Below are 21,634 nucleotides of genomic sequence, written 5' to 3'. Positions count from 1 at the left end.
ACCCTATATCAGGTGTGCATAATTATTAGGCAACGTCCTTTCCGTTGGCAAAATGGGTCAAAAGAAGGACTTGACAGGCTCAGAAAAGTCAAAAATAGTGAGATATCTTGCAGAGGGATGCAGCAGTCTCAAAATTGCAAAGCTTCTGAAGCGTGATCATCGAACAATCAAGCGTTTCATTCAAAATAGTCAACAGGGTCGCAAGAAGCGTGTGGAAAAACCAAGGCGCAAAATAACTGCCCATGAACTGAGAAAAGTCAAGCGTGCAGCTGCCAAGATGCCACTTGCCACCAGTTTGGCCATATTTCAGAGCTGCAACATCACTGGAGTGCCCAAAAGCACAAGGTGTGCAATACTCAGAGACATGGCCAAGGTAAGAAAGGCTGAAAGACGACCACCACTGAACAAGACACACAAGCTGAAACGTCAAGACTGGGCCAAGAAATATCTCAAGACTGGTTTTTCTAAGGTTTTATGGACTGATGAAATGAGAGTGAGTCTTGATGGGCCAGATGGATGGGCCCGTGGCTGGATTGGTAAAGGGCAGAGAGCTCCAGTCCGACTCAGACGGCAGCAAGGTGGAGGTGGAGTACTGGTTTGGGCTGGTATCATCAAAGATGAGCTTGTGGGGCCTTTTCGGGTTGAGGATGGAGTCAAGCTCAACTCCCAGTCCTACTGCCAGTTTCTGGAAGACACCTTCTTCAAGCAGTGGTACAGGAGGAAGTCTGCATCCTTCAAGAAAAACATGATTTTCATGCAGGACAATGCTCCATCACACGCGTCCAAGTACTCCACAGCGTGGCTGCAAGAAAGGGTATAAAAGAAGAAAAACTAATGACATGGCCACCTTGTTCACCTGATCTGAACCCCATTGAGAACCTGTGGTCCATCATCAAATGTGAGATTTACAAGGAGGGAAAACAGTACACCTCTCTGAACAGTGTCTGGGAGGCTGTGGTTGCTGCTGCACGCAATGTTGATGGTGAACAGATCAAAACACTGACAGAATCCATGGATGGCAGGCTTTTGAGTGTCCTTGCAAAGAAAGGTGGCTATATTGGTCGCTGATTTGTTTTTGAATGTCAGAAATGTATATTTGTGAATGTGGAGATGTTATATTGGTTTCACTGGTACAAATAAATCATTGAAATGGGTATATATTTGTTTTTTGTTAAGTTGCCTAATAATTATGCACAGTAATAGTCACCTGCACACACAGATATCCCCCTAAAATAGCTCAAACTAAAAACAAACTAAAAACTACTTCCAAAAACATTCAGCTTTGATATTAATGAGTTTTTTGGGTTCATTGAGAACATGCTTGTTGTTCAATAATAACATTATTCCTCAAAAATACAACTTGCCTAATAATTCTGCACTCCCTGTAATATTTCTAATAAATACAAGTAAAGGATAAGTCCGTTTATAATTAACAATGAACCAGTTAAGACGTTATATCCACAACAGTGAAATTCATTTGGTGAGTAGTTGCCCTGTATGTTAGTACATGTACTAACATACAGGGCATGTCAAAGTTGTAACAAAGTTGCCTCGTGAAGAATTAACACGCAATGTTAAAACATTCAGTTTTTCAGAATTTACATAAATGTTTCAGTAATGTGGATTCAGTTCAGCCACATAAATTCACACGGTGCCAGTTTACAGCAAGAGTCGCTTCAACGTGCTTTGTTGTTGATCCCTATGAGCAAGCACTACCCGCAGGTGTGGGGAGGAAGACTTCTGCTCTGTGGAAAGGTTAATAATGTGGTTATGCTTCCATCTCATGTGTTGAGTTGATATTTAAAATATGCATCTTCATAGACGGGTTGAACACACACACACACACACACACCACACACTGTGTGTACATGTGCAGCCATTAACCTTCCCTTGTTCCTCCAGTGACGAGCTCACAGCTTTGTGCAAGGGGATGAAAATAAAATGTCCCGACATTTCAAATTAGCAGCGTGGGCTGTGAGTTGGAAAGCTCGTCAAAGTACTGAGATACGTAATGCACATTTAAAAAATATAGATATATGTAATAAGTGGGTGGAAATCTTTGATTGCTTTTTCCATTGTCTTTCTATTATAAGTCAACAGAGGAAGCCAGCAGGGGACGTCCCGCTCCCGCTGAGCGCACCACCAGGTTAAAGTTCCACTGCCTGCTCGTCTCTGTTTGTCTAATCTGCGGCTCTTTGTTGGCTTTGGCTTTGGAAAATTGGTGTTCTTATTTGGCATGCAGTCTCTTTGCACCCCACAAGTGCAGGGTTGAGCTCTAAAGTTTGAGCAACAATAAAAAAGTTAACCCCATCAGAGATTTATAGCAATGGCTCTCTTCAGCTAGTTAGTGCCAAACACAGCATGCAAGTCTGTGGCTGAGAGCTGCAGCTTGTACCTCCTCCTCTTCCTTCCTCTCTGCAGCAGCCCCAAGTGTTCTGCTGTAAAAAAAATCAACTGTCTTATTGAAGCCAGCAGGTCTCCCATTTAAAATGGTTTAATTCCATCATTGTAACACTGACAGGTGGATTCTTGGGATTAGACAAAGTTTTTTTCTGTGAGTGCAAAGAAAATGAAATACAGCTGCTACATTGTTAAACTCGGTTGTGTGTGTGTGTGTGTGTGTGTGTGTGTGTGTGTGTGTGTGTGTGTGTGTGTGTGTGTGTGTGTGTGTGTGTGAGAGAGAGAGAGAGAGAAAAGCTAATTTAGCATCTTTTACCCAGCTCGAAATCACAGCATAGTCGTGTCCAACCAGCTCTAATGTTCACCAGCTGGGCAGCACCTTTATCTGGGTGCAGTGATGATAATAGTCAGATGTGACTTTGTGTTCACAGGTTTCTTCGTGAGGCGCAATGAGGACATTTTCACTGTCCACTGGTTGGACCTGTCTTCCACTGACTGGAAGACTGGTGGGTTGATCCCTGGCTGCTCCAGTTTGCATGCCAAATATGCAAATATCAATGGGCAAGAATCCTCTTAAGCACAGGAAAACATGCGGCCTGTTGTATAAAGTGCTCTGTGCGCTCCGGGAGAAAAGAAAAGCAATCAGCCCATTTAACGTTCAAGTCATGTGTGAGGGCGTTCATAAGGGACAGGTGTGCGAGTCTCTCCCATCGTCTCGTGGACCATAACTATGATTTGACACATGGAGAATGTTGTGCTCTTTGTAGCAAGCTGGTAGCTAGAAAATAATAATAATACTAGTAATATTTTCATATTGGCTCCTGATGGGACTCAGCAGATAGTCCATTGTGAAAAATGCACCATGTTTGACTATGATGATGATGCTTGGCAGTACAAACAGAAAAAACAGTAACTAATAACTTTCTGTCACACATTGACAGAGAAATGTCAAAAGGAAGAGTAGAGTGTGTTTGAACGCTGTGATACAGGTGTTACAGCACCCTCTGCACTCCTGGCCTTTCTTTGCTTTCACACAGATCTTTGAATTTTGCTGCGCAGAATGACGAGTCAGCGCAGTCTGACAGTCTGACACTAGAGGGAGCTCTCTGGAAACTCATTTCAGTTCTACATATTTGTCCTATGGAGAGAGCCATGATTGTTTTCCGCTAACTGACGTACCTCCTGCAGACCGTGCTTTGAAGAAAGCATAATATTTTTTCTTTTGTACATATAATGATTGATTTTAAAAGTGTGCTAGGTGTTAGACCCTTTAAAATAATAATAATAATAATAATAATAATTGTTGGGTTGTGTTAATATGAGCTACCAGACATACCAGAAAATAACGTATTATTATTATTTGATCCTGTCGGGGTCTCCTTTTAGTAAATTAAAATATGAAGCTTGTGTGGATCTGCATACATCACTGTGTGCACACCATAGATGGACTGGCCATCGGGCATACCGGGCATTTGCCCGGTGGGCCGCTGGCGATTTTTTGTTTTTATGGGCCGATGGATTTTTTTTTTTTTTTTTAGGAAGGGTATATATAATGAAAGGTGTTGGATTGGCCAATTGGTCATGATCGACTCTGGGCTGGACCAATTACAGCCGAGGAGGCCGGATGCACCCTCCCCCTTGTTTAGCAATCACGTGATTTTCGCGCATTGCATGCCGGGAACTCGTGGCAAAACAATCCAAGTACCGCATCAAATGCAAGCATTTGCAGCACCGCAAAACGTTCATTCTCCGGTTCCAATACCTTCTTGTTTTTTCTTTGCCGCACAAAATAGGAATGTACAAAACAAAAGGAGAACAATGCCGGTCCGTACAAAGACAGACTCGACGAAAAGTCAAAGAAAAGATACACAGCAAATCCATCATGTCCAAATTAACACTGTCGGATTTGATTTCAACACTATTAAAGTGTCTATATGGGTCCACACCAGAGAGTGTTAATTTAACTCTTTTTGGAGAGTTGGTAGTTAACTCTGATTTAGTGTTAAACACCAAATCTGTCTGGAGTTGATAATTTAACACTTGGTGTTAAGAGTTTATATATTAACTCTCAAAGAGTATTTTAGTTTAACTACGTAAGAGTTATCTTCTAATTCATTCTAAAAAGCAGGAATTTTACTGTTCTGAACTTCTAGAAATTTCTTTTGGAAATAAACATTTACTAAAAAGATGCAATGGTTTTTGAAAAACATTTATTCTGAACTGTGCACCACAATTTCAAAACATTTTCTGAAAGATGTAACAGTATACATGTTCTCACTTTCATTAGAATTTTGTTTATCAAAAGGTCTGACATGGTAAATGCAAATAACAGCATTCTCATCACCTATTTCTTCAATACAATATGCATGTCCTTCATTCATCACTTTGTGGAACTTCAACGCACTTCTGCTCTCCCCCATATTCCATCTTCACAAGCATATCCTGTGTGGAGATTGAATAAAAATTAGTTGACAGTAATTAATGGCACAAATAATCCAGTAAACAATTGCAGCACAGTAAAAAAAAAAAAAAAAAAGGAATCCTCTTTGAGCCATTACTTGTGTAAAGTATTTTCCCAAAAGACAAAGACACAGGCAACAGGTAATACTGAACTAAATGTAAAACCTCAACCTTTTTCATTTTTACCTAAACCGTGTGCACAAAACTCTGGAGGGATCTATGCTAACGTAGAATCCAGTCAGGACGTCTGCTACTGCTCGTGTTTTTTTTTATTTTTTTTATGGGCGATCGTTTTCAGGCTTCAAGTAGCACCATTATACCAACATTTCACATTCTACACATTGTTTTAGGTGTATTTGACCAAAAGTTTGACTGAAAATTCACATGCAAGCTTTTTTTCAAGGCTGTGGTATTTGCCCGCAAACAATACCTTTCAGCTAGCTAAAACAGAATATTATGCTATCAGCGAGCAACATGGCTAATGCCTTTCACACAGCTTTGTCTCAACTCCAAAGAGCCACAGAAGTAAAAGCTCATAATAACAATTGAAACAATCTTTGAAAAAATGACTTACCAAGCATGGCAAACAACTCAAATATGTAGAGCAAAATGTTCTGAAACGGCTTCACTTCAGCTTCGATTGGAGCCGTGCTGGGGGCGGAGTCTGTGAATTTACTCTGTTGGTGTCATAGCCCGTCTAGGAGTTCAGAGTTAAGAGGTCAAGAGTTAATGTTTCCATTGTAACACCTCCAGATTTGACAGAGAAACACTCATTTTTAACACTCGATTTTAACTACTATCATTTTACACCTCAGAGTTACATTAAAAGAATGTGACTCTGCTTAGAGTAAAATTAACTCTACTTTTGCAAGGAGACTATTAACACCAAAAAATTTAACACTTTTGAATTTGCTGTGTACGAGGAAAAAATCAAAGGAGTGAACGGGTCAGACCCTTACGAGCACACAGAGTGGACAAAAGACGTTAGCGTGCTGCCCAACTTTCACCACGCTCAGATTTATAATTATACGGTTCTTGGAGTGAGTGCATACACTCGTGAAGTTTAGTAACTTCAGGTCACTGCAACAAGCCCAGGTACAGTTTACCGACGGATGGGTGCAGGACCTTGAAATGCACCGTGTAGAACGAAAGACCATCGTACATATCATAAGTTTACCAGTCTCACAAATCGTCTTCATAAATACACATTCGTTAACCGTTTATTAATAGGACCTTTGAGCTCAACGGTAATTAATTAGTAGTGGAAATAATTTCTGGTACAGAAATGTAGCAGTGACAATAATATTGTATGCTGTAATCGCACTGGACAATTAGTGATACAAAACAACTGTTTTATCCTGTGAATAAAAGTATATGTTTTTGTCAATGTACCATAATAACAGAAGCGAAACACAATATTGTGTCAGGACAATTCACTATTTATGCACAATAAATAAAGGAGCATAGCGCGACAATTTCTGTTCAGCGCCAGACTTGCTTGTAACCTATATCATCAATTATGTTAAGAAAAATGATGTAATAACTACTACAAAACTCTGACCTTTGTGGGAATGCTTGGAGCAGACTAACCTGTGAGCTGGAGTGTTCTGGGACGTTATATTTGGTATATCCAGACCATCCGTTGGCTCTTACTTCGGAAACATGGCTTAAAAAATTTCTCTTCAACGACGTAATCCGATTAAAAAAAACGATCTCTTTACCCGTCGGCTTCCCGTGGCTGTCATGCGACCGGCTATTGCAGTTAATAATACAACAGCTTCTTGACATTTTTTGGGTTTCTTATTATCGCTGTGTGACTGAGTTCAATTGAAAGCCTGCGTGCGCTAGTACCTCTTGCCACAAATTCCCAGAATCCTTTGCTGTTTTACCCCTGAATGACATCACATTTTCAATCTTTATCCTGGTGGGCCGGTCTCTAGTCAAAATGCCCGGGCCGATTTTTTGTCCCAGTCCAGCCTTGGTGCACACATGCACACAGTGATGTATCCAAGTCTGACCACGTGGATGTAAAAAGCTTCTTAAATCGGACCAGGTGCCTATTTTGTGTGTGCGTGGTACATGTTGGCCCATTATATTATATTATATTATATTATATTATATTATATTATATTATAAACTTTTCAAACAGATGACATGAGAATAGAATAGAATGAACTCATCAGCACCGATTGGTTAAGGCTGATTTAAGGGTTGGGCAGGACAGGAAATGAGCCACCGGGAACGCGCAGTGTGAGGATACGCGCTCCCACAAGTTTTTTTGGGATCCGGTGTAGCGTCAAGTCAAACTGCAGAATACCGGAAGTGAGGCGTTTTCGGCTTCACAGTAAAAGCTTAATTCCTATTTGTATGGTCCTTATATGCACTTTATTCTCAATCCTTAAATCTAAAATTTGATATACAGAGAAAAAACAAAAACTTCCTTTTTTTATGTAATATACACTGGTCTGTGTGGAGTCTGGAACTGGATTATTTCCCTCAGTTTAACTTCTACAATGACAAAAAAAAAAAAAAAAAAATCCAATCTAAATTGAGATAAATAAAAAATAGAACCTAAAAGTGTTTAATATTGTGTAGCCTAGCCAAATAAACATGAGAAGTGGCATTCTCAAATGTCAGTACTAATAATAATGCTTTTTTTTTCCTAAGGCAAATGAGCTACAATTAATATACAAGAGAGTAGCCCGCTACCACGAAGTTATCATTACAATGTAAACACATAAATATGACATAAATATGTTATCATTATTTATTGTCAGTTATTAAATAATAATAATAATAATAATAATAATAATAATAAGGGCTCATCTTTCTAGTTTTATTGTGAAAGTCACGCCGGAAGTGCTCCGAGTGCCAGCCTCCAGTATCAGCAGCGGTGTTGGGATTCAGTGTAGCAGCAAGGGAAATCAGTGGAATCTGGGCTATCTGGGAAAAGGGCAGTCGGTGAAAACCGGCAAGAATCCCGGCGAAGTGTCCACCGTGACACCGCAGAAGCTCCCGGCGGACTCCTCGGTCCCGTCTCCCGCTGCTGGCTGCGGTTTTTCCTCCCTGGATCCGCACAGTAAGTAGCCCGATTCCTCGCTCACCTAAACGCATCTTCATCGCACCGCATTCACCCTTTCCCTCTCTCTCGGTAACCTTTGTGGATCAAGCACTAAAGCGGCTTCTCCTGGCTGCTGGAACACCGGAGCTTTTTCGTTTTGTGACAAATGCATCACGATTTCCATTCGTTAACATCCGCTGCAATAAGAGCTAATTAATTCCGTTAGAAGCTGCATGTGTGCAAAGAAAGGAGAAGGATGTGAGAGGGGGGGGGGGTGACAGAAAAAAGGCACTGGGGTGTCTGCATGTGCACACACGGGCTCGCTGCTCGTAGTGTCACACTGCGCCGGGGCCTGCTGCGCACACACTCCCAGCCTGTATGCGCAGGGTCGCCGGGGAACAGCAGCCGGCTTGCATCGCCTTTCCAGGCGGAATATCGGCGTAGCTCCGAGGCCAGGCATGCCGGGCTGACGAGAGCTAGGCGTGGCCTTCATATAGCATTACACAGATATGGGCGTGTCCCCCGCAGCTGCCTCACAACTCACTGCTGTCCTGTTAAATCGCATCCACATATTACGCGCATTGATGTGATTTGAGCATCAGTTTCCATTTTCGTGATGTTTTGTGTAATAAGCAGACGAAGGCTCGCCCCGAGGCTTCTTTAAAAGTCCTTCCAAACGCAGCATCATTAGACATGCAGGCCTGCCATCTGTCTGTCTGTCCTCCTCCCGTGCACCGTCAGGGTCTAACTTCCTCTCTTGTCTGTCCTCCTGCTCACACTCCTGTCCGTCTACACTGACGGACCCAGCAGGGTTAGAAGTGGTGGTCAGCCATTTTTATGTGTGTTGCTGTAAGCTGTCAGGTGTTTAAATGACGTGCTCCACTCCTCAGTGTTGGTGGTTACGGTGTGTGCAGTGTTGTTTGTTTTTGAGTCCATAGAGATGTGCAGTGGTATTAGGAAATGCTAGCAGGGCGGTTAGCTGAACCCACAACTGTACAACACACAGATTCACATGTCAACAACCGACCTTTTGGAAGCCTTTCCTGCACAGCCAGCCATATTATTGACACTAAATATAGGGGCGTGGTTTAGTTGTGTTACAGCCATTAGAGGTGTGGCTTAGCAGGCGCTGATTTGATACAGCTCCCAACAGGCCATGTTAATAATAATGCTAAAATTACACAAAATTATCTTATTTTTTAATATAATATGCAGACACTTACACAATATTTCTGCCAAACCACAGTTATTGTGATTGTTTTTTTTATAACCAAGAAGAATATCATCAGTACTTTTTATCACATGCTGGTATTACTATTTGAATTGTATGTTCCATGCTGGTGTGCATGGCTGAATGCGTGTTGTATAAAGTGCTGTGAGTGCTCAGGTAGAGTAGAAAGCACTGTATAAGAACCAGTCTGTTTATCATGACCACTTCAAAAAGTAGTGAGATGGCAATGACGAAAGATCTTCCTTTTGAAGTATCCAATGGTTACTCATGTCTGTCTTTTATATACAGTCTATGAGAGAGAGCAGAATATGGAGCAGTTTCTCTGATTAACGTGGTTACGGTTAATCTTAAACTCCTGAGTGCAAACCAGACCGAACAGGCAAACAGCTAGAAGGGCAAACCTGCAGCTCCACATGGGAGATTGTTCCAGGAGCTTTGCTGGGAAGATTTCAGGTATGAACATCCTGACGCGTTCACTTGCCGTGCTCGTCTCTAAGGTTCTTCGACAGGCTTCCTCCTGTCGTTTCAGAGCGTCCGTGTCGAAGCATGTTGGTTTTTGCTGGTCAGATGCTCCAGCATCTCCATACAAGACTCATGTTGTTTTTCCTGCTCGTGTCTCCGTGGACCTGTTGCTACAGCTGCACACGTTTTTACACAAGTCTCTCCACAGCTACAAGATCTAAGCTTCATTCACTCACCATTGTAGTAAAAGGAAGGGCTGTGGCACACACTTTGTACCAATGTGTGACTGAAGATGTAGGAGCAGTGTAGTGTGTTCAGTCACAGAAGCCTGATGTAAGTGTACTGATGTAGTGCAACATGAAGTTGTACTTACAACTGATTTTGTGGGAATGAGACTGTGATCACAAACTCTTCTTTAACTGAGGAGTTAATCGCGTCCACTCGTGACACAAGACAGGAAATGATATATAAAGTATTCAGAATGATTTCACCACACTAACAGCTTTAAACGTTTCTCATTCAAATGTGTGATGCCTCATTTCAACCAAATGTTCTTAAAACCACTCGTAAAGGCGTAAACGTCTGGAACTGGGCTCGTCAGAGCTCCAGTCTAATCGTTCTGGCAGTTTTGAGAAGTCCCGCCTCGATAACGCGCTCGCGTGCGGCAAAGTGGGGCAGGATCCCGTGTCTCCGGGTGGTGCTGAGAGTGAACTGGAGTATAAAAATCTCAGATGCCCTAATTCCACTCAAGGCTTCCCCAGCTATGTGTGACCAGCCCCTGGACTACACTGTCCACTGTGCCCTCACTAACATGCTGATTTAGTCACCTGGCGCCTTTTTAAACAGCGTGACACCATTTTTGATGGTTTTAGCATTGATGCAGTACGAGTTGCTGCTTATTGCTGGCAAGGTGTGGATTACATGTTTAAATTGTTTAAATATCGTGAACATCATTTGGCTAACCATTGCAAGGCTCTCAAAATTTCAAAATCCCTGGTAGCCCTTCGGGCAGGGACTCTTCAGTTTTTGGTAGCCCAAAATAAATGTAAGTAGCCCGAATAAAAAAGAGAGCAATTTTTTGATTGATGTTTTGTTTCCTTTACAATATTATACATTAAAGTATAATATTGTAAAGGAAACAAAACATTCATCAAAAAATTGTTGAAACACAAATTACAACATTGTATAAAAAGTACAATCATCAACTCAAACACTTGGTTCTAATTGAACAGAAATTTCTATGAACTTGTAAGAACTGTGTAGGACATGAATCAGTCTGTGTCAGATCCTGAATTTGAAATTTCCACTGAAGTCACGGGTAAGAGGCAAGTGGAACCAAGATCGAGGCCGTTTGCTTTTTGAAGTTTGCACAGACTGCTACATTGTGCCAGTGGTAGTTCACTCTTTGCAACATAGTAGCTGTTCTAAACTGATTTTTCAGGTTTATTTTTAGTATGTTATTTGCAATTGGTGTTTGTTCTGGGAAAGATATTGCAGACTGAGCAATAATGCATTTCTTGCATTTCTCATGGGTTCTAATGGGGGCCTTTCTTAAAATGACTGGTCCCAGTAACAAAGGCGCTTGTCGACTCAGAAATCGAGAGAAAACCAACGACACACCCGGCAGAACATTATGTTATTTACACGGGTGCACATAAGTGGTCCGCATGTGCGCATTCGCTGTCAAAATAAAAGACGCGCACCAGATAAGAAGTTGCAGCGCGCGTTTGCGTCCATATAAAAAGCGCTGTTTTTTGTCCTAGAGTGGGATTTTCAGGGCACATTCTGCACCACATCTCTGTGCGTTCATCATTTGTTTGAAGCCAGCTCACCTCCTGCAACCACTTTTCCAAGAATACGTGCTTCTTTTGTGGTTCGGACTCCTTCTGACATTTGTTTGGAGGTGGAGGAACATCACAGTAATTGCTTAAAGGAGCTTCTTCGACATCTTTAAGAGTTCTAAACAAATGTCTGTCCTCCTCCTGAAAATCTTATGTACACAAACACGCGTTGCAACTTCTTATCTTGTGTGCGTTTTTTATTTTGACAGCGAATGCGCACCTGCGGACCACTTATGTGCAGCCCTGGTTATTTAGCTCGTCATATTGCAGCCACAGAAACTCTTTTGTCCATGAAACCATAAAGCTGCACTTTCTTTTTGCCTTATAGTCTGATTTGTCACAACTTTTCCGTTTTGTGGTAAGCTTTTCTTTGGCTGTCACTTCTTCCCCCTGACCTGTCTTATTTGCCTCAGCAGAACTAAAATATATATCCTGCTGCTTTTACACACGGACTCACATAAGCTCAGTGATTCTCTGCGCGATCAACCTCTCACATGTTTAAGCTGCGGGAGATTTCACTTGTCATGTTTGCATAGTGAGCTAACGATTGATAAGACGATGTCAGAGGAATTGGTGCACAAATTATCATCACTCACAGATCAGTGCTGTCGCTCTCTTTACACAGTTCGTGCGATTGCAAAGTGAAAGCAAAAAACAAGCGCAAATTCAAACACGATTTCAATATGTCACATATTGACAGTGGCTCACCGATGCCAATGACATAATTACCCAGCTACATTTCCGAAAGAATGCAAAAGCATTGACATATATTTTTCCTTCCTACAATAGCCCGACGGGCAGGGCAGAGAGAGATTTTGGTAGCCCGACTGGAAAAATCACTAGCCCCGGGACGTCGGGCTAGCGATTTTGCGAGCCCTGCATTGCAGTTAAACTCACCTAATTACCAAGCGCATAAACATTATAAACAATAATATATTGTTGAGTAATCATCACTGCTAATAAGTATACTGGTTGCTTTTCTTGGCAAACCAGAACATGAACAGGCTTCGCTGATTTGGTGCAAGGAGCATGTTGCATAAAGCACTTAATGCTGGGCTCACACTCTGCAATTTTTGGCCCATTTTGAGCTGATTTTTGAGTCGTGCGACCTTTTTGGTGATCGGCCCGAGTTTGCCCTTCATCGTGCATCGTGTAGTATACGTGGGGCAACGACAAGCGATTAACACCTCACGACCAGCTCCCGATCATCAATCGCTTGGTCGGGAGGATTTCAAACTTGTTTGAAATCCTCCCGACCGTCGTGAGGGTGTCACCACATGTCGGTGAAAAAATCGCACAGTGTCTGCCCAGCTTAATGAAGCAGCTGTGAAAACCTGCGCATGTGTGGTACAAGTACAACCTGGGGGGAGAAAAGGTGATGTTCTTTATTTCCCAGATATTTTGATCAAATATTACTGATAATTATACTGCATTGCACAAAAGTGTTGAGGCTCTCTTCAATATTTTGCTCCCAACCAGTCAGAATTTCCTGTAGTCTTTTAAAGCAGTGTTGAGCTGCCAGGCTTCTTGGGACATTGGCTGCCTTACCCACCTCAGCTCACCAAGGCAGTACAGGCACTGCCTTTTAATCCAGTCCTTGTACCCATGAATCATCCAAGCATAAAACACCTAACTAGAGAGAGATGAGTTAGTGTTGTGTTTACATGTACCAGACTTAGCAGTTGTGTCATTAGCTTGATTTTGTTCCCATTTCTGTGGTTGAATCCATGAAAAATGCTCCAATGGAGACACTTTGGAAAACTGCACCTCTTCCTCCTGTAACTATATACACTATATATCTATGTGCACTGAACAGATATATTTTAACTTTCATGTAGAGTCTTAAGCACAAGACATTTTGCTTCACCGAGGTTTATTAAGGTTTTACAGTAACAGGGCAGGTAATGTAAGGGGAGAGTTCTCCGGTAACTAACCTTCCCCAATACACACTCAACGTCTTTGAGTGTTACAATGTTACCAAAACAGTAACATTGTAACAGAGATCCTGAACACATCACGATAAAATATCATACGACGATATAATCACACACACACACACACACACACACACACACACACACACACACACACACACACACACACACACACTTTGAACTACACTGAAGTGTTTTAAGAACCTATGTAGTTATAAGATTATATATTAGTAATTAGGATTAATGTGTGGCCTTTGACCATGCTGTGACCTATTGTCAGAAGGCAAAGCAAAGGGCTAACCTGAGGGTGTCCCCTTGGGCAGGGCCCTCAGCCAGGGCTGCCCGTACCCTGGCCTGTACCTGACCCCTGCAGCTGTGTTTGGACGGGTGGGAAAGTTACTCAGCAACAGTGGGCGGGGATACTGATCCCTATATATCAGGGGACCAGAGGACACCCCCAGCACTCGTTTCCCCTCTGCTGATGCTCTCTGTCCGTCTCTGTGTTGTTCTGCTGTCTGTGCTTAAGGCTGTACACCCCGGGGTTTTGCTTTGCTTGCTTTCTGCTATGTAATTCTCTTGCTAAATGTCTGTATGTATTTTTCCTGCTGTTCATATGATTCAGTGTATTAAACTCTGTTCCAGAGCATCTTTTTAAGTGTCTTGATTTTAATTGGATCTAAAGAGGTTGGATCTCCACATCCTTGGTGGGAGAAGGTTATCAGGATGGCTTCAAAATTTACGACCACAACCTCAGACACTTATTTCTACTGTTAGGTTTAGAGGTGCTGGCCTCTCTTTTACACCAGCGTCACTACAGTAATGGGGGTGGGGCAGAATGCAGATGGTATGTAAACTGTATGGAGATCCTGTTAGACTGTCGGTTCGAATGAATCAGATTGACTAATAAATACGCATGGTGGTCAGAACAAAACAGTCCGGTACAAACTGCAGCAGATGTTAGTAAATGAGGTCCAATGATCTCAAACATGCTGCCAATGCAGTAAAACATACATGGGTTGAAAATAGGGCTGCCATGATTACTATCAAAATCGTCGACAACTAACTTAATAGTCGATGTGTCGTTTGAAGCTTTGTAAGATCCCGAAAGATACAGGAATAAGTAGTAGGATTTAAGAGTGTAATAACGGACTGAAACAGAAGATGGCAGCACTGCATGTACAAGGAGTCCAGCTGCCGTCAAACCCCGAAGAAGAAGAAGCTGTGTCCGGTATCGTAGCTGTGTCCAAATTCAGGAAATGCATCCTCCTGAGCCCGCATTTGTAGGCCGATTACGTTACAGCGACACGACAGACTGTCCAAATTCGAAGACTCCTCCAAATGTGGCCTTAGCCGTGTAAACTTCAAATATCTGTTCGGTTTATCAAGACATCACATATTTGCAAGAGCGCTCCGACGTTTTCGGAGACGTCTGTTACCGACCAGCTCGATAGTGGGGTTCAAGGCTCACTAGAGCACAGCGAGAACAGCGGACTCCCTGCACATCATTTTCAACCCCCCGCGGCCTTTGGCTACTCAGGTTAAGCATGATATATAAGTCACTTAGATAACTTAAAAATGTTGTTGTTTGGCTTTTTTCAGTATTTTATTTGTTCCTGAGTAAATCGGTTTGGCTGAGATTAAAGTTATAGTTTTTACACAGCTGAATAAACGTCAAGCAGAGAACTGATTATCAGAAGTGTGAGACGGTGGAGAATATACTCCGGTGTCCTGTTATATTTTAGATAGCAAGGAGCAGACGGCTGAGTTTATTAAACTTCACCAAAACAATCTGCAAATCTGCAAACTATCATCTTGATTATTTTTAGTTAGCACAGACCTGAAACACTTCAAGCTGTAAGCTAATGATAGTCAGTGTTGGTGAAGTTTCTTGAAAAAAGTAATCAGTAACTAATTACTGATTACTTCCTCAAAAACGTAATCCCGTTACTTTACTGATTACTTATTTTCAAAAGTAATTACTTAGTTACTTAGTTAGTTTTTAAAAACACGATTTACAACCTGAATAGGTGATAAAGGGATAGATCTTTCAGCCCAATTCTACTTTTTCTACATAATCCATCATACAAAATGTAATCAAATGGAAAAGTCTCTTTTTAAAACTTGTTTTATCAGTTTTAATCTTTTAACTTTATGCATCAAGCAAACATTTAATTATATGCAACATTCTCTGACTGGAAGAAATTAGTTTAACATTTAAACCTATTCCAGCACATAAAATAAAATATTTTTTGTGTTTACACTCACTCTTTCAGATGCAAGTAAAACACAGCAGAAAATAAATAAAGTCAAAGACTCAGCGGTCCTGTTGCTCTATTTTCACCTGTAAAGCAGGAGTGGGTAGGCGGAGGTTTACCCTGGTGCAGGTGAGCCGCAGCGGTCAGTGGAAGAATCCGCGAGTTTCTCTGTGAGTTTCCCATTACGTCGTAGCTACTCGGTGCTTGTTGGAAGTTTAGGGGTTTTTTCGCTGTAAAAAGACGTTTTCTTCCCACGCACAGCGGACGCTAATGTTTTTGTCACTTTTTATGGAATCAAACTCAAAGTAAGGTCAGTACTTCCACGCTTTAAACGCTGCACGCTCATACTCTCTCCTGCACTCGATATATGATCCATTGTTGATCTGCACACAGCTGTTGTCACGAACGTCGCACTCGCTTATGTCACTGTCATGAGACATTCTCGCAAAAAAATATCACGGTTTTAGTAACGCAGTAACGCAGCCTTCCTACAGGAAAGTAACGGTAATCCAATTAGCTTTTTTGCAATAGTAATTCCTTACTTTACTCGTTACTTGGAAAAAAGTAATCGGATTAACGCGTTACTGCCCATCTCTGCTGATAGTTGTATAAGAGCAGATGCACGCTGGTGCAATAAGCCGTACGTTTTACATGATCTGATTAGTCGACTGTCAAAATAGTCGTTTGTGGCAGCCCTAGTTGAAAAACCAAAGTGCAGCTGTGTCATTCATGGTCTGGCCTCCTCTGCAATCTAACAGAACAAAAAGCAGCTGACATCCAAAGAAGAGCTTTGGAGCGCCCTTCAAAAAGCTTAGAGAAATATTTCTCAAGACTATTTAAGCAATAACTGGAAAGCTTGCCTTAGAGTTCAGGCTGTATGGACGAATGAAGGCGGTCATACCAAATACTGACTGTCAAGCTCAACTGTTTCATACTTGATATTTCCATGGATGTCTGCACATGTTTCAGTAACTGCACCTTTTTCCCATTTTCCTAAAAAATCGAAAGAAATGTGGGAAGACTTTTGCACAGCACCGTACCTGCTTTACATCTTCACCAACTGCCCAACAATAAACTATAATACACATAATAACTGTAAAATGATGTGGTACATAGATTATAATTTAACATGTAATGAGGGCCGTAGGTCGATGATCGATTTTGTAATCGTATCACCAGACCTGCGACCATATGTTCTGGACACTCGGGTAAAGAGAGGGGCTGAGCTGTCAACTGATCACCACCTGGTGGTGAGTTGGATCAGGTGGCGGGGGAGGACGCTGGACAGACCTGGTGCACCTAAACGCGTAGTGAGGGTGTGCTGGGAACGTCTAGCAGAGGCCCCAGTCCGCGAGATCTTCAACGCACACCTCCGGCAGAGCTTCAACAGCATTCCGAGGGAGACTGGGGACATTAAGTCCGAATGGACCATGTTCAGCGTCTCCATTGCCGAAGCTGCTGCATTGAGCTGCGGCCGCAAGGTGGTTGGTGCCTGCCGTGGTGGTAATCCCCGAACCAAATGGTGGACACCAGAGGTGAAGGGAGCCACCAGGCTGAAGAAGGAGTCCTATCGGGCTTGGTTAGCCTGTGGGACTCCGGAGGCAGCCGACAGGTATCGACAGGCCAAGCGGAATGCGGCTCGGGCAGTGGCTGAAGCAAAAACTCGGGTGTGGGAGGAGTTCGGAGAGGCCATGGAAAAAGACTTTCGGACTGCCTCGAAGAGATTCTGGCAAACCGTCAGGCGTCTCAGGAGGGGAAAGCGGTGCTCTACCTGCACTGTGTATAGTGCTGGCGGAGCGCTGCTGACGTCGACTGAGAAAATTGTCAGGCGGTGGAAGGAATACTTCGAGGACCTCCTTAATCCCACTGACACGTCTTCCGAGGAGGAAGCAGAGTCTGGGGATGAGGGGAATGACCCGCCAATTTCCGGGGGCGAGGTCACTGAGGCAGTTAAACAACTCCTTGGTGGCAGAGCCCCTGGTGTTGATGAGGTCCGCCCCGAGTTCCTGAAGGCTCTGGACGTTGTAGGGCTGTCCTGGTTGACACGCCTCTGCAATGTTGCATGGAGATCAGGGGCAGTACCTGTGGACTGGCAGACCGGGGTGGTGGTCCCCATCTTTAAGAAGGGGGACCGGAGGGTGTGTTCCAACTACAGGGGGATCACACTCCTAAGCCTCCCTTGGAAAGTCTATGCCAGGGTGCTGGAAAGGAGAGTTCGTCCGCTAGTCGAACCTCGGATACAGGAGGAACAATGCGGTTTTCGTCCTGGTCGCGGAACACTGGACCAGCTCTTTATCCTCTCAAGGATACTTGAGGGTGCATGGGAGTTTGCCCAACCAGTCTACATGTGTTTTGTGGACTTGGAGAAGGCATTCGACCGTGTCCCTCAGGGTGTCCTGTGGGAGGTGTTGCGGGAGTATGGGGTGTCTGGCCCATTGCTACGGGCCATTCGATCCCTATACAACCATTGTAAGAGCTTGGTTCGCATTGCCGGCAATAAGTCGGACTCGTTCCCGGTGGGTGATGGGCTCCACCAGGGCTGCCCTTTGTCTCCGGTTCTGTTCATAATTTTTATGGACAGGATTTCTAGGCGCAGCCAAGTGGCGGAGGGCTTTCGCTTTGGTGGCCTCAGAATCCCATCTCTGATTTTTGCGGATGATGTGGTTCTGTTGGCTTCATCGGGTGAGGGCCTCCAGCTCGCACTGGAACGGTTCGCAGCCGAGTGTGAAGCAGCGGGAATGAGGATCAGCACCTCCAAATCTGAGGCCATGGTTCTCAGCCGGAAAAGGGTGGAGTGCCCACTCCGGGTCGGGGATGAGTTCCTGCCCCAAGTGGAGGAGTCCAAGTATCTCAGGGTCTTGTTCGCGAGTGATGGGAGAAGGGAGCCGGAGATCGACAGACGGATTGGGGCTGCAGCTGCAGTAATGCGGATGCTGCACCGGTCCGTCGTGGTGAAGAGGGAGCTGAGTGTAAAAGCAAAGCTCTCAATTTACCGGTCGATCTACGTCCCTACCCTCACCTATGGCCACGAGCTGTGGGTAGTGACCGAAAGAACGAGATCGCGGATACAAACGGCAGAAATGAGCTTCCTCCGAAGGGTGGCTGGCCTCTCCCTTAGAGATAGGGTGAGAAGTTCGGCCATCTGGGAGGGGCTCAGAGTAGAGCAGCTGCTGCTCCACATCGAAAGGAGCCAGCTGAGGTGGTTCGGGCATCTGACAAGGATGCCCCCTGGGCGCCTCCTGGGTGAGGTGTTCCAGGCATGTCCCACCGGGAGGAGGCCCCGGGGCAGACCCAGGACACGCTGGAGAGATTATATCTCTCGGCTGGCCTGGGAACGCCTTGGTGTTCCCCCGGATAAGCTGGAGGAGGTGGCTGGGGAGAGGGAGGTCTGGGCCTCTTCGCTTAGGCTGCTGCCCCCGCGACCCGGCCTCGGATAAAGCGGATGACGATGGATGGATGGGATGGATGGATGTAGAGCTGGGCGATAGAACGATAACGATATGTATCGCGATATAACTTTTTCTCGATAGAAAAATTTAACTATCACGATAGACCTCGCCGCTCTTGTCCTCTTAAAAAAAAAAAGAAGAACAGCCATTCCAAATTACGTAGCGCAGAGCCGAACCAATCACAGCCGCAGCGTCACGTCATGTGACTTGTTACGTACAGCACAAGTGCCAAGCCGCACATGTGTATTTGTTTGGGAAGCAGCCAGCCACCGCACCGCCCGGGTAATGGAGGAAATGAGTGTGCCGACTAGAAAAATCAACCGAGCGTGACCGAAGGTTACCGAAGAGAAAACAGATGATGGTTCCAATGCCATAGAGATTGTCGAACGGAAGAGCCATAGAAGTTCCGTAGTGTGAAGGTATTTCGGCTATTTCAAGTCTGACAAAAAACAGAGTAGCGTGCACTGTAAATTGTGCCGAAAGCAAGTCTGGAAATACAATAAACTGGTGCATGCGCTACGTCCACACGTACCCGGGTATTTTTGAAAAATTTTTCTATGCGTTTGCACCTTTCGTCCACACGTAAACGGCGTTTTTGGTCACTGAAAACGAAGATTTTTGAAAACTCAGTTTTTGCATTTACGTGTGGACTAGAAAAACGGAGAAAACGCAGTGTCAAAGGTTTGCGCATTTTTTGACGTCACACTGTGCGCCACGTTATTGTTTCGGTGAAATGAATTTCTACAATACTGTTACTGTTAATTCTACTCTCTGCAGTGTTTAAATGCTTACATATACACACACAGTTACTGTCCCTCCACACATACGACTCGGGTCTGCTTCTATGCCCCAGCTTTGTTTACTTTTTCCCACCGAGGCTTCTAGACTTCTGATTGGCCAACATTTCTGCACGGTTAGGAATCTAGCGCCACCTGCTGCTTTGGCATGTTCATAGCAGCGTTTTCCTTCATTTCTGCCTTTATGTGTGGACGGGATTATTTTTTTAAAACGAAAACGGAAAATCTCCGTTTTCAAAAATACCCGTGTACGTGTGGACGTAGCCTCAGTCTCTGACTGGAAGCGCTAATTCGTCATTCGGCTTTTGTCAGACTAAAGTAACTGTTAAAACTGTTTGAAAAGCTAAGCTATACAACAAGGAGAGATTGAGAATTTCCTTTTAGTTCTCAGTTTATTTGATATTGACAAAAGTTAGTCAATTTTGTCTGTTCTTCTGTAAAACAAACTAAGATTTATTTTTAGAATTAATATTTTGTTTCTAAGTGGAATTGACAATTTAGTAGTCTGTTTCGTTTGTTCTATTTTGAAACTTAAACGCTTTAGCGGCTGCCTTTTGTGTAGTTTGCAATATTTGCCTTTATTTATCTGAAAAAGTACATCTACCCTGTTGAACTTATTATGGGAAATAAATATTTAAATAAAAACAAGCTGCTGATTATTTCACATTTTACTTGTGAGCAACGGCACATTTAAATCTTACAAATGTAGTTATTTGGCTTATATCGTGATAGATATCGTTATCGCCTGAAACGAAAAAAACATATCGTGATATGAAAAAATCTTATATCGCCCAGCTCTAGATGGATGTAATGAGGGTAAATGTATGCGTTTTGATGACGAATGATGTCAAAGCTGATCTAAACAGTTATGTTTTGATTGGCTGTTCCCATTCCACGCTTGTATCCACTGTGTAACATGCATTTACAGCATGATGGGCTGTGCACCGTTAGCACAAACAGGAAATGGCACTAGACTTAAGTCAATCAAAGCATGGCTTTGGGATGTCGTGGACAATTACACATTACAAACAAACATGTTTGTACAAAGATGACGTTAGTTCATTCACGAGGCTTTCCAAACACACGGCCACATCATTAGACGCACGCTGACAGTTCTGAGGAAATTAAATTTCCACCATGAATGTTTGCAGCATGGAGCGAGGACACATCGAGTTAACCTGTTATTTCTGCTGCCTTGAGGCCTTTGCCCTCGCACCTTCAAAATAAAAGAAGGATCTGCTCTAATGTATTGACACAATGGAAGGAGCAGGTTGCTGTTCGATTAATAACGCAGACGATGAGTTTGTTTCTTTTAGCTCTCTCCGGTCGTCTGTTGCTGCTTCCACTGTGCGTTCTCATTTTGTTCCAGTTGGACATGCATTTGATTGGAATCATTATTTTGATGAGAGCTCTCAGTGACTGTGCGAGGCTCTGCTTGGTTGCTCAGCAGCACTTAGACCTCTGTTATGGGAATTAGCCCATCTGCGTTTCCGAGCAGCGCAGAGGCCTACGAGCACAGAGTCGACGTTTGGCCTCGTGTGCTTCCTCTGGCATCTGTATCAGCTGCTCTACTGCAGTTTGTCAGTATATTGCCACTGGAGGCTAAGAGAGGTCAAACTAGGTCACCATCTGATGTTTTTGGGGTTTTTCTTTTGCATGTCTGTCCTCCTCTAGCCAAGTGTATGGAAAAGTCATCCCTCCTTCTCTCAGGAAATTCCATCTCATCCCAGGGGTGAGACAGACA

The 21,634-nt window shown here is 43.5% G+C and overlaps 1 protein-coding gene and 1 long non-coding RNA gene across 4 annotated transcripts in view; one reads left to right on the top strand and one right to left on the bottom strand.

The window, feature by feature from the left end:
- Positions 1-4,407: 4,407 nt before the first annotated feature.
- On the bottom strand, positions 4,408-6,769 carry LOC146650328 (uncharacterized). The gene is made up of 3 exons (XR_014908024.1): positions 6,451-6,769; positions 5,435-5,557; positions 4,408-4,842 (listed from the first exon to the last, which is right to left on the bottom strand). It is a non-coding gene; the product is annotated as an uncharacterized LOC146650328 (long non-coding RNA).
- A 958-nt stretch (positions 6,770-7,727) lies between these two features.
- raph1a (Ras association (RalGDS/AF-6) and pleckstrin homology domains 1a) overlaps positions 7,728-21,634 on the top strand; it is a 79,328-nt gene continuing 65,421 nt past the window's right edge. For all 3 annotated transcript variants that reach the window (XM_085385421.1, XM_085385420.1, XM_085385422.1), the window contains exon 1: positions 7,728-7,939. The gene's annotated coding sequence lies outside the window, so the exon portion shown is untranslated. The remainder of the gene's footprint in view (positions 7,940-21,634) is intronic.

The sequence above is a fragment of the Rhamphochromis longiceps genome, linkage group LG16, assembly GCF_057381845.1.
Source record: "Rhamphochromis longiceps isolate RC_006_pf linkage group LG16, R_longiceps_female_GT1.1, whole genome shotgun sequence".
Lineage (NCBI taxonomy): Eukaryota > Metazoa > Chordata > Actinopteri > Cichliformes > Cichlidae > Rhamphochromis > Rhamphochromis longiceps.
The sequence above is the reverse complement of the archived record's forward strand: the minus strand, read 5'-3'. Positions and strand labels throughout refer to the sequence as shown.